The sequence below is a fragment of the Manacus candei genome, unplaced genomic scaffold, assembly GCF_025592945.1.
Source record: "Manacus candei isolate 608988 ecotype Guabito, Panama unplaced genomic scaffold, ASM2559294v1 h1tg000085l, whole genome shotgun sequence".
Lineage (NCBI taxonomy): Eukaryota > Metazoa > Chordata > Aves > Passeriformes > Pipridae > Manacus > Manacus candei.
In genome coordinates, this window is record NW_026138133.1 from 1,529,195 (window position 1) to 1,543,203 (window position 14,009).

The following is a 14,009-nucleotide window of genomic DNA, read 5'->3' on the forward strand; positions in this document are numbered from 1 at the left end:
TAATAAATACCACAGTGACAGTCATGGAATCCATTTATCTCCATGCACAGTAATTGCGGCTGGGACATTCTTAATGTAACAAACAAACAAACAAACAAACAAACAAAACTTGAACTGAGATCTTCCAGGAAATATTTTTGAAGATTGATTCAACTTAAAAGAAGATGATGAGGCAAACATATATCTTGTTACTTAAAATAAAGGTAGCACTCATTCTTCACACTGTTTTCACAGTGTGAAAGAATTTTCACTTGCTTAAAAACCCAGCATGTAAAGTCTTCACTAATGACATTGTTTGGTCAATTGGATTGTTTGCTGATATATATTTTAGAAATTATAGATTTTTCTGTGTGTTGGCTGCATGAATTCCTCTGAGTAGGAAATATAAGATTACAAAATATATAAGAATTCTTAACATAGTGTCTCTTTTAACTCAATATGCCATCTAAAGAAACCATCCAGGCAAAAAGACACTTTCCTCATTAATATCACCTAGCTTGCTTAGAAAGAAATCTTAGTGGCTCTGATAGTCAATGGATATAATTTTTCAAATGCATTCATCTGGAAAAGTCGTCATATTGATCTTAATTGAATTCTATTATTCTATTCTGTTATTCAACATAATGCAAAGAAGAAGTAGAACAATTCTGCATTGAAAGTGTAAGAAGAATAAATGTGAGTCAGTATCCAACACTAAAATTAATTTTGTCTTTGTAGCTTAGAAAAGTCAAATTAGCATCTTAACAGTAATGGTAATTGCATGTTTTCTACTGCACATGAGTTTATCACCTTTTCCATAATGCATAATGCAGTCAAACACAAAGTTTGCTGATTTCAATGTTTCTTAGAAGAAAAATGTAATCAAAAATTCCATTTTCAAGAAAACACTGGAGGTTCAATGGTAATTACTCATAAAGCTGTCAGAGCAGTTCTTCAAGGAAATTGCATAGCTGAAACTGCAATAGGGTAAAATTTCAGACACTGCAAATCTATTTGGTTAATTCTATCTTGTATTCAGAACAAAAGTCTTGACACACACCCAATTTTTATCTTTCCTTTCTGTGATAAAATCAGAGGGAGAGAAGAACCCAACAGAGTTTTAGGTACAAGACAGTTACATTACAAAAGGATAGCTATGTGTAGAGAGTAACTAAGTGTGTGCCAAGTGGAATCCACATTTAGCTAGTGTTGGTGGACATATCTCTCTCTGAACTGGATTGTTCAATGAGAAGGAGGTTATGTTTTGGGTGTGGTGAGGGATGGGTTGTTTTTTGGCTTGTTTGTTTGTTTTTTTTCTAGTGCCAATGAAATGCAAAGATTTTCTCTACCATTTTAGTTTTTATCTGAAGTCTGATATAGCAAAGATTTGAAAGAGTTATTAAGTCAATATCTTTAGTTTTTCTGTCTCCTTTTCATCATGTATACCTCAAATGTATGCTGTATGTTATATAAAGCTACAATCACTTCAGATATTGTCTATCTACCTTAACTTCAATTAGTTACATTGCATAGAGTTCCAGATATTTGTGAGTATATGAAGCGCAAAGTTAAAATAATATGTATTAAGAGGCAAGCTGGGAGACTAAGGAGATTTTATTTTACATTAAAATTTTGGCTAAGAATATTTTTTAAATTATTATTCTGATTAATCAGTACCAAACAGTTGTGTTCAAGGTCTCACTACTTCTTTTCATGACCCACTGAACCTGGGTTCAGCATATAAAAGGGTATCTCAAGATTAGTATTATTTGATAATGTCTTGGATACTGAACAGTATCTAATAATTTGAGTGTTTTTCTGTCAGTTCTTCTGAATATAAAGTTTGGAAATTAAAATTTCCAAGCATCCAACTTCCAAGTTCATAAGGAGAAAAAAATACCCATAAGGTACAAGTATTCTCATTACTATCACCATCACAACAATGCCCAAAGAATGAACTAATGCCCAAACAGTGGCTGAAATTATAACAATTTAAACATGTTTTCTCAATGTATGACTTTTCTGTCATACCATTGATTGTGAAGAAATACTACTGTAAACAGAGCTTTCAAAGCCTAGGTACACGAGGGAAAGCGCTGACTAACATTGTTTAAGCTGAGGTTAATTAAATGTGATAAACATTAATTCATCTCTCCCCTTCTCTCTCCTTGAAAATATTTTTTGTGATGAGACCAAGACACCTATTAATCAATATGAAAGACTTATAAATGTAGAAATAGTGAAGGGGGGAAGATAGAGGAGGATTTCAAGAATATGTCTTAGAAAAAATGTTCTGATATAAATTTAAGACAAATTCCACTTTATTTTACAAAGATCTGTTGATTTATCTGGCATTTTTAGGAGAAAACCTGTTTCAAAACATGACTAATGGCCATAATAGCATCTATATCTCCAAGCTGTGGTCCAGTCTTGAAAGCTTCTCGTTTAAAAGAGTGTTGCAGCTATCAACAGTGACTCACATTAAAAGAAGTCGAAGGCACTAGCCATTTATGTATTTCATTGAAAGTCACTTGCCTAGACTCAGATGATTGAGGCAGAGCTTCACGTTATCCTCTAACAGAAAAGCTCTTTGTATTTATATATTATAGAGGTCCTACTAAGAACATGGCTAATTGTCCCAACTGAACAATTGCATCAGTAGTACTGTTAAATACAGAAGCAAAGTGCCTTGCAATAACATATGTGATGGCAAGAAGAGAGACAGAATTGACTAGAACAGTTACCGTAAAGAAAAAAATGCTAAATCAAAACCAGAATTTAAAGAAAAAACACAGCAAAAACAATAGCACAACAAACACACAAAACAAAACAAAACAAAACAAAAATGGTCTCCATCATGCCTTAAATGGAGTCGTTCCCATAATACACTTGAAACCTGACCACCTATGGCATGGCCTATCATTACAATACAATGATATCTGGAAAAAGTAGTGGAACTCTATGCATTTGAATATTTAGAACTGTAAAAAGTGATTTTTTTTTCTATGCACAGCATTTATGACTAAATATTTTTTGGGTATACTTACACAATAATTTGAAAATCTTCCCTGTTCAAAAGCTAAAGTGAAAAAAACACCAAATCCACATCCCCACCTTCCTCTCTGCAAAAAAACCAAAACAAACCCCAAAATCCAAACTCAAACTTTTGGAAAGAAAATGTGAAAATAATGTCAATTAATTATTATTTTACATATTTTTATTTTAATCCATTATTTAATGTAATAAGTAGTGGTCAAGAATCACTTGAACATTTTTGACAGTATACTGTAATTACATAGTTTAAACAACCTGTTACTTCTCAAATTCTGATATTTGCTGCTACTTAGAGCTTTGATTCAACCTATTATGCTTCAGGCTTGCCAAGAAAGTGAACACCTTAATCAACAACAATTCAAATATGTTTTTGGTGAAAATACATAATTCTGTTTAGTATGTGGAACACATTCTTTGAGTCCATGTTAGATAGTACTTTTATCTCTTTAATGTCAAATAAACAACAATGAAAACTCAATACAAAAATAGAACACCCAAACATGAAATTTCAGGAATGTATATTTTATTAAACACCTTCCAAGGTGAATATTTTTTAAACTGCTCTATTAAGTTGACTAAAAAAATAACATAATTAGTATCTAGGATTATAATTTAAATTTTCCAAGCAGCTCAGTAATATCCTGGGAATTTTATTTAAATTTTGCAGGAAGCTCAGTAATATGTTCAGAATTTTATTTTTGTGTCCTCTGTATAGCTGAGCAGCAGGATACCAGGCTCAGTGAGGATTGGTGCTTCCTGTGGACCACACTCTGGGACCTCATGGTGAGTACCACCATCCAATCCAGGAGCAGGCAGATGTGGGCACTGGGGTAACCCCAGCCCCAGGATTCAGGCACCTCCCCGGAGATGTGGATGTGCTGAGGCCACGCCAGGATGTGGATCAGCAGGGGTTGAGGGCCTTGGGGAACTGACAGGGGATCCTTGACCTCAGGCCGTGTGAGGGGAGTCCTGGCTGGGCAGGAACAGGTAGACCAGGGAATACCTTCGGGACCCTGAGCAAAGCCATCAGGTAGCAAATGATTCTATGAATTTGGTACCTTTTTAGAACTTTGATTATAGAACTTTGTACCTTTCTTTAAGATCAAGAACATGCACATTGAGAGAGAATGAATATTCTAGACAGACATTTGTCCACAGCCACCAAGAAACTCTGTACAAAACTGGGACACAGACGTACTGCCAGATGTTGTGAGACCTTTTTGTCTGCCAAAAGGAGAACATTTCCATGTTCAGTATGCTTACATTTTTTTGCATAGTCAGCCAATGAACTAGAGAAAAACACCAGGAACCTAATTTACCTGCAAAGGGTCTAATTAAGAAGAAATGTATAGGATTAAATTATATGTATATATTTCAAGTCTTTGGTGGTTCTGAAAACAAGAATGGGCAGTTCTGCCCTAGAGCCGACCCCCCACATAGTAGAATGGGTTTAAAGTGTCAGCTGAGTAGCTGACACACATAAACTCTCAAGGCATATGCAAAAATAATGTTTAAATATATTAGTTTTGTATACATCCCTGCAATAAGTACATTGCACTCCCCTGGTCTTTGCTCTCTTAATGACACGAACAGTTAGATCGAAAAGTTCAGGCCATTAATCCAATCCAGAGCCTCTGAACTTTCCCCAACATCACATTACTATTTTTGTTAACTCTTGTTAAAAGAATTAAACAAATTTGCTGGATACTTTTCAAGCATAAAAATTTCATTAGTGAAGAATATTAAATAAACTTTTCTTAACTGTTCATACCATGTTAATGTACGTCCTTTATGGAAAACCTATTTACTTTTTAATCTTTTCATGATGGATTCCAATTCTGGTTGCTTAAGAAATGTTTTCTGTTACATGTTCAATCACTGAACTTCCTGGTAAAAATGTCACAGGATTGAATCTTTTGTCAGGTACACTGCAACATAAGAATACTTCTTTTATTAGAGATTGTAGGAATTCAGGTTTTGTTACTTGTTTTTGCACAGAGTAAGACATGTATTCACAAAATAAAGATAATATTCTGATATTGAATAAAAAAACCCCTTATTTTTAAAAGATATATAAGGCAGAAATAGCTCTTTAAGTCCATTTAAAATAATTTTAACTTATATGATTATATTTCCATGCATCTCTTTCAATTTTTAGTGGTTCTGCACTACAAAAAATTAGTATTTGACTGTGTGGAGGATGACACTTAAAATTAACTTTTTATTCTCTTAATTGGCTTCATTTTTCTTTTGGTAAGATGAATTCTCATCACTTAATTACTTCAAGTGCACCAGCTGCAAAACACTTGACTACCAGAGGGCCCAAAAAAGTAATCCAGATAGATATCCTATTTGGGAAAGAAAAAAGCACATCCTCTTTACATATCATTTTGGTGATTTTTTTCAATAGAAAATGACTCAAGAAGGAAAACTATTTTTCTTAAAACACTGCATTATAGTTAAGTTCCCAAATTCAGTATACACAAATATTGCTTCAATCTAATGAAATTTAGCTTTTACATTTTAAATAATAACCTATTACTCACAAACCGGAGAAAAGCTGCATTAATCCATTCCTCATCTATTCCCAAATGCTTGGTTTCAGACTGGAAAACAAATCAAACAACCTACATTCAGCTTTGTTTTCTGCAGCCGCACAATTACAGTCGTATAAATTGTTTCCTAAAGTTCTCTTTTTTGGCTACTGTTCACTAATTTTGAACATGTCCCTACAATTTTTCTCTTTACAATTGCTCTGACAAGTTCTCTAATAAAAACTATGCCTGCTGAATTTGGTACAGTACCCAAAATTGGGACAAAAACTGTAGCCACGATCTTGGAAAACAAATGGTCTGTGTTCTACAAAAAAGATACAGCATTTTCAATCAATAAAAATGGTTACATTAATTGCTAGGTATGGAAGGTTATTAAAAACTCATATTTAACTTAAAAGGGAAGATTTTCTTTCTTTTTATACTTTTCATGCCATATGGGAAATTTTAACTATCTGCCAGGAACAACAATTACCTGACTGTTTAACTAACCTCACCTAAATTACAAGACAGAGGATTATTCTGAAAGCTCTGCTTGCAGAATGGTCACTTGGACTACAGACCAGCTGCAGAGACAGTATACTCTCCTTATATCCTCATATCCTGTATCTTGATCATTCCTACTGACGTGTGCATTTGGGTGCACCTACTCTGGGTATGCAGTTAATTTTCTTTGAAATTTAATCTGGATATGAAGACCAGGAGAGGAATAAATCTGCCTACTCCTAACCTGAACTAACATGATGAAATCATTTCTAAGATTAACAGGTCCAGTATGTTCTAACATATTATTCTGTAATGTAGGTGTTTCCCTTCTTCATCGTCTCTGGTTTCAAGAAAATTAATGAAGTTAATTATGCTTTTTCTTTCTACCAGTGTTAAATGAAAATTTCAAGTACATAATTTCACAGCTCTCAGGGAAATTATACTAAATGAAGGGGCAGGGTTGAGGAAAGCATCTTTGGGAGTAAGATGATTTGTATAGTCTATTGGACAGTCAAGAGTTATATTTTGGTTCCAAACTGATATGGGAGATGTGTAAAAAAGAATACCACACTTCCAAAAATATTGCATGCATGGCGTAAGGTGGCAGAGGACTGCTTGCAGTATCTTATTTCAAATGAACTATGCAAATATCCACATGACATGATAATTTGATCTGTCTTTAGGACTAAGCGTCAAGCTGAGTAAGGATGTTATGCCTACTTTTATGGGCACAAATGCCATAATAAATTACATCCTGACAGTCAAAATTTGTATACTTATGGTAAATCAACTTGAAGTAATTATTAGATGGTGTTTTTCATCTCTTACTCTTTACTCAATGCTGAGTAAAGTGATTCCTGTAGGGTATTAAACTGTTAGTATTCTATTTGTTTATAAAGCATTTTGTGATCCACTGGTATAAACCGAAAAATGCTATCAGAGTGTAGAGCAGCTTCTTTCCTGCTAAGTTTAATACCATTTAAATGACTGAGAGTTTCCATCCTAAAATAAACGTAGAAAATTAAAGAGTTCTGAAGAAGTTTGTGAAGATGGATTCAAATGAGTGGCAAAAACTGAGGAATAGGACTTCAGAAACTATTCACACTTCATCTGTAAGGTTATGTATCATACATATCATCTTTAAAAGTGCCTGTAAAGCAGAAATTGAGTCACTGGATAATGTTAAAAAAAAGCAAACCCACCCTTTATCTCATGACACTTTTTCTGATAAATGATTCACAGAATAAATTGTTATAGAGGGGAGTCACCTGTGAGAGTGAAGAAAACCAAGGCAATGGACTTAATCATATAGGGGCTATCTTCTACTTACTGAGCAGATTTTCTTTTAAAGACCTTGCCATTAATACTCTCCAAGATTACTTCCATATCCTTAAAAGCAATCAATCCAGGAAGAATGGTGTGGCCCCAGACTAGGAGGGTTGTGCAGTCATACCCTTTTGGCACATACCCTTTTACCAAATTGATGCATTCATATTTCACTGAGGAAACTTCTATGTGGTGATACTTAAATCCTAGTCCTATTTTCTGTGCTTTTTATTTCAAAATAATAATAAAGTGATGTTGCACTGGCATTGACCAGAATTATGTTTCTTATGAAATTAAAATAAGGTCATGAATTAAATGTTGTGCAATTCCTGGCAGTTTGTGAGAAGTTTTTGGGACAAAAGTCTTTCAGAGACAGTGGTAGATGACTATATAGGGTACAAGAAAATAAACACAATGCTACTGTGTAATGGAAGATTTCCCTTGAGTGAAGTATCGTCAGAAAAAAAACAAGAAACAAAACCTGCCAACCAACTAACAAAAAAAAAAACTCATAAGGTTTTTCTTTTGAAAGAAAAAATTACCTGAAAAGAGAACCTGAGAGTAAATGAAAATTTATCCAAAGTAGGCTATCAGAAGGCCGACAGCCAAGAAGCTAAATTATGTGGCAGAGGAGACATAATTTTAGGTATACCTAAACTGGAAAAACAAAGACTCTCCCCCAAACATGCTCTGTAAAGTAGCAGAGAAATAACATTTTAGAACTGACAGCCCTCTGTTCATAGTTAAGGAAGAAGTCTATACCGCAGGCAGTACTGCATGCTCCTCTGCTCAGTTAGAGACACTAATGAGACAGCTGTGGGAGTCATAGACACACATTATTTAATCTCTCTGGTAATTAGCTGTTGCAAGAACATTCAATTCTATCCTAAAGTCAGTGAAAGAATTACCATTGACTACCATTGTAACAGGACCAGGAGTACAGATCACAGATTCTCACAGAATCACAAAATCATTTAGGTTAGAAAAGACCTCTGAGATCACTGAGTCCAACCTTTGACTGATCACCACCTTGCCAACTAGACCGGGTTCAAATGCCATGTTCAGTCATTTCTTGAACACTTCCAGCAATGGTAATTCCACCACCTTCCTGGGCAGTCAATTTCAATGTTTAGCAACTCTTTCCATGAAGAAATTCCTCCAGATATCCAGCCTGATCTTTCCCTGGCACTGCTTGGGGCCGTCTCCTCTTTACCCATCACTGCCTAGGAGAAGAGACCAGCCTCCACCTTGCTACAACCTCCTTTCAAGTAGTTGTAGAGTGATAAGGTCTCCACTGAGCCTCCCTCTCTCCAGGGAAAAACAACCCCAGCTCACTCAGCAACTTCTTGTAGGACAGCCACTCCTCATAGGACAAGGTCCCCAACAGGAAGATATGTGTCTGATCCTGCTACAACTGGGAGGTAATGAGGTAGTTTCCACAAAATCTGGGTATGATTTTTAAGGCTGCATTATCTCTTTGATGTCTTATCTTGCCATTTCGCAGAGGCAAAACAAAATTAGACTGTATCATGAGCCTTAATCTTGGTAGAAATATCTAAGATATAATTCCTTGCTTTCCTGGCACACAACTACTTCTACAAAACCTAAGGATAGACAAAGCCACACGAGGTGCTCTCACGGAAAGGAAGATATTTCAACATTTTCTAAGTATGAAAGCAATTTACGTTACAATAAGCAATCTATGATCATGCACCCTAATAATAACTATAAAATCACAGATCTAGTTATTCTTTTGCTTTTGACTCTAGAAATACAACCTTACAATTAAATAGATGTATTTTTAATACAAAAATATACGCATATATTTAGCTCTGAGCCACAATCACTGCTTTTCATATCAACACTAAGGTTGCTCAAGGACCATTAGCGTTAACTCAGTGAAAGACTTTTGTTTGGCTATTTTAACTATTTTGTTTTTTTCCCACATGCTGAAGTAAGCTCTTCTGAACCCACAATGCGACCTCCTGACTCCAACTCATGCTCTTCTCATCTTCATGCTTTAGACAAAATTGTCTGAAAACAGCTGCTCCCACAGTACTTCAGTAAGAGGACTGAAGCAAACTACTTGCTACTCTTGTCCACTCAGTGATGTCAGGCAGAAAGCCTAAAAAGAGGGGGGCAGGAAAGCAAAAATCCTGTTGATTCTGAAATTGCCTTTAATATATTTTATAGCTATTTTTGATACAAACACAGGAGCATGAAAAACAGAAGAGGCTTAGGAAGGAAATCTTGTACTTTAAAAAGTAATATTTAAAGACTAATATCACCAAGCTATTGATCATTTAGAAGAGGTATGCAGTATACCTCTCTGACTTTGATATTCTCTACCTGTGAAGGGGACATTTAACATACAGGTCTTTCATTCCCTGCAGAATGAATGAGAAGTTAGTGCATAAGAAAAGTGGCGTCCAATATGCATTCTACATGCAGCTGTGATATGAAATAGTGTGGAATCTGAAGCCTCTTGCTTTACTGAATAATCTTTCGGGCAAAAAAGAACGTTGTACCAATGTTCAAAGATCTAAAATTGTAATTATTTTTATTAGAACTGAAAATCAGAAAAAATTAGATGAATAACTATATCTTTTTTTTTCCTTTTATATCTTCTTTTTTCCTTCACTGATATTCTGAAACCCCACACCTTATCCTGTTGACAGCTACCCTAGTCTTAGCATTATTTTGGAGAAAGTTAGCTGTAGCAGTGTTTTCACCACAAATGGTCCTCAGGTTTCAATTTTACTTTTCTCTTTCATGATGTTTTGATAAACTCATCTCTTTTACTTTTTCACTGCAGAGGAAAACACAACCAGTGTTTTTTCTGGAACATGCAGTTACAGCACTGAACAGTACTGAATTCCAGTGCAGCTCTTTAAGGATTCTGTGTGTCTCTCCCTCCTATGCCTCATGAAGAGAAAAATGTTTGGCATGATAACAAAGAGATTCGTTCTGGTTTTGAGTGATCAAACCAACTGTGGGTTTCATCAACATGATACACTTCAATAACAGTCTTTTCCAGGATATCGTGAAATGCTTTGAATAACATCAGGTAATACACAGGTATATGTTTTTTATGGTTGCATTCATACCCATCATCAAACTAGAGCAATTGGTTACAGTTGGTTACAGCCTCAACTTAGAATCACTGATAATTTTATCTGAGGAATCTCAATCAGAAGCTTTCACAAGGTTTGCAAAAATATATAATTCTGTTTTAAAATAGAAGACTCAGTTCATCACTGTCATTCTGTAATGAATATATGGGGACAAACATAAACAGAAAAATGTTAGGGTAAACAAAGAGGAGGAAAAGATAAAATTAATCTATTGCTGAGTCAGTGGCTTTAAGGACTGTGAAAGAGAGCATCAAATCTACCAAAGAGGTGAAAGAGAAATGACAAGAGATTCTTCAAAAGAAAGTGAACTTAAAGTAATTCTTAGATGAGAAAGATGGAACTTTAAGGGTAGTCTTTTAGTTGTTAAAAAAACAGAATGGTTAGAAAAGTCAACATCCTTCAACATACGGATTTCTTTCAGAAGAATGCAGCCTGAAACACAGGGTGCTTGGAGAGAATCAATGACAAAGTAAAAGGCTCCACAAAAGGTCTGCTAAATAAAGTATTTTTTTTTGTTTTTTCTTTAACCATCCATGCCATCTCTAAACATTTGAGAGTGCACTGAAATGTGAATTTTCACTCTCTCCATCAGTTGTTGAAAGGTAAGTGCTTTACTAGAATTTTGTCCTGTCCTGAAAAATAGACAACCCACCTCCTGACTGTGCATACTAATTTGGGTTAATCCTCTTCAGTTCCTCACTCCCAAGTACTTGTCCTTGATTACACAAAGAAAAAGCAAGAAATGAGGAATATGAATTCTCAAGATTTTTGCCAAATGTTATAATATATTATATTTTTATTAATAATTTTTAATTATTTATTATTATTATTATTAATTTTCTGGTCCTGTTCTAAAGAATCTTATGTTAGCAGTAGAAACAGCACTGTACAACATAATAATTTATTTTATATCCCTCATTATTTCTTACAGAAATTAAGTAATTGCACTATGCAATTTCATTTTGTCTTATACTTTACAGACTTGGAATATAACACAGTATAGTGTGGGATGTACTTTAACCAACTGGCATATCTGCATCCAAATCATTGCACTGACAATTTCTACTATTCAGCACATAAGTTAATTTAGTAATGGATTAAAGAAAAACGTGTTCAGTAATTTTCTTCCAGTGGAAAATATTGACATTTAATATTCTAATCTAAGACTTGGACATTCACACTGTTTTTATGCAACAGAAGAGCTTGAACTGGAGTGTATTCAAAAATAACATGTTTTTCTTTCTGGGTAATAACCTGAAATCAAAAAAATAATTAATACCACAGTAAGCTAATATCAAGAATGGGCGTGTGCCGGAGGATAAATTAGACTTTAAGTGGGAGATCATTTCTGAGACATATGTCATGAAACATAGATGCAGAAAGACCGTTCACCAAAATTGAAGAGATTGAAACAGAAAGATAAGACAGTCTATATTATTGTTTGACCACAAATTATTTATAAAAATTATTATATAAAAAAGCTGAATGGCACATCAGGGCTGCTGATGTATCACTCTTAACTGCACAAAGTTAAACTTATGTTTCATTTTTCCCTGTGCTTCCTCATATCATTAGCACCTTACACAAATAATAATTTTTTCAAATGTCTTTACACTCTTACAAAATTATTTTTCCTAAAAAGTTTTCAAAAGTCCTTATTTAAAGACATCTGTATGCCATGATTTGAAGTTATAAAATAACTATATTCCTTGTAAGCGTAGATATCCTTCAGGAAGATTTGTAAGCACGAGATTAGGGCTTGTTTCACTTAGGAAGTCTTTCCTTCCTAAGAAGTACCTTTCTCAAAGATAGTTGGATTTTTTTTTCCCTTTTCATTCTGAATTCCAAAGAAAGCTGCAGGCTCTCTCTCTCTCAATCTCTCTCTCTCTCTCTCTCTCTCTCTCTCTCTGGTATGAGGAGAGAGAAACAGATGCTACAGGCTGGCAGAGTGGAGAGGGCCTGGAGGGGAGGCCAGAGAAGATAAAAGGCCTTGAAGAGAAGAGGAGGGGTGTCTTTCTCAGGCTAACAGTGCTGTCTAACAGCACTGTTAGGTTTTTCCCTTCTAAGTCTACTGTTCTCGACTTTTTTGGAATAAATTTTCCCCCTGTCTGACATTTCTTGGGTACTTGCATATTATCTTATTTCACATTCCTTTTTCCATTAGCTCCTACTTTTTCCATAGACTCTCACCTGTGGCCTTTTCAGATCACATTTTGTTTACTATTTACACATCTTAACATGGCTGACATTCACTCATGACAGTAAAAAGGTTAGTACTCCAGTCAACAAAGAATAAAATATTTAGGCAGTCTTCAGACACTATACAATTTTCTAAGCCTAATAAACTGTTGTGTCTCTAACCTGTTTTGTTTTTTTTTTCCCACCACACTCTTTGAAGGAAAAAATTATCAAAAACCAAAGAGTCAGTTCATACCTATTTTAGGAGATAAGATGAATAAATTAAATAGCTTAATGTTAAAGGATTGAACTGGAATTCAGAATGTATTGAGTGTAATCCCAGTTTTGGGAAGCTATCCATAAACATGATAAGGCACTTCTCTGTGCTCCAATTCCAGCCATCTTCATTCATCAATTTTAGGCCATTCAGGAAAGACTGTCTTGTAAAATAGACAAAATGGAACTTTCCAGAGTACTATTGTAATAACCAGTACAAATTCTTCTGATTTTGAGGTAAGAAACCAACAGCTGAGTGACAGGGAACATTTGAGCACCAAAAACAGGATGGAGGGAAGAGAAACAGAAACTGAGCATCACCTAACATTACAGTACTCTTGTCCCAATTAGTAGAAATCAATACATCATTCATTCCTAACTCCTTTGAACTGAAACAGCTTCAACCTGAAGAGCTTTATAATGATTCATGGGAAAAGATATAAATCTTGCAGGTAGAGCAGAAAAGTCATGTATGTATCTGATTTTGAGACTGTAACCCTCAAAAAATTTTATCTGCAAATAGAGGAATAGGCCTTTTATGAGACACTAAAAAAATTATTGTTGGTTTATTTAAAGTTTCAAATGCATGACTAATTTATACCATTTTGTATGGTTAGTCCAGTTACAATGATACTAACTATAAATATAAATTATATAAATAACTCAGAACAAATCTCATTAATAATACACTTAAAATTTGTTTTACAGAAAATTTCTAGTTCTCCCTTTTGTCTGCTGTTAATCCTTATGCTGTTCCCCTGTTCATCTCCTGGAAGACAGTGATGCTGTTTATTTTGCTTTGCCAGGAGGAACATGCTATTGGTTCTGATGGTTTCTTCTTCTTCATTGGTGGGTCCACTTCAGACTATTCTATCCTTTATGTATTTGTGCATTTAAAAATAAATAAAATATTTCTATATTTTAGATAGTTGCTCTTTTTTCTTTTAGTTGTAACTCAGTTACAGTTGTAACTGTAAACTCAGTTCTGACCAGCTCCCAAATCTGCACCACCCTAGTTCAAAAC

At 34.6% G+C, this 14,009-nt stretch overlaps 1 long non-coding RNA gene across 1 annotated transcript; it reads left to right on the forward strand.

Moving 5' to 3' along the window:
• Positions 1 to 3,415: 3,415 nt before the first annotated feature.
• On the forward strand, positions 3,416 to 13,759 carry LOC127482123 (uncharacterized). Its single transcript, XR_007908423.1, has 3 exons — positions 3,416 to 3,816; positions 10,329 to 10,464; positions 13,694 to 13,759. It is a non-coding gene; the product is annotated as an uncharacterized LOC127482123 (long non-coding RNA).
• Positions 13,760 to 14,009: the final 250 nt, after the last annotated feature.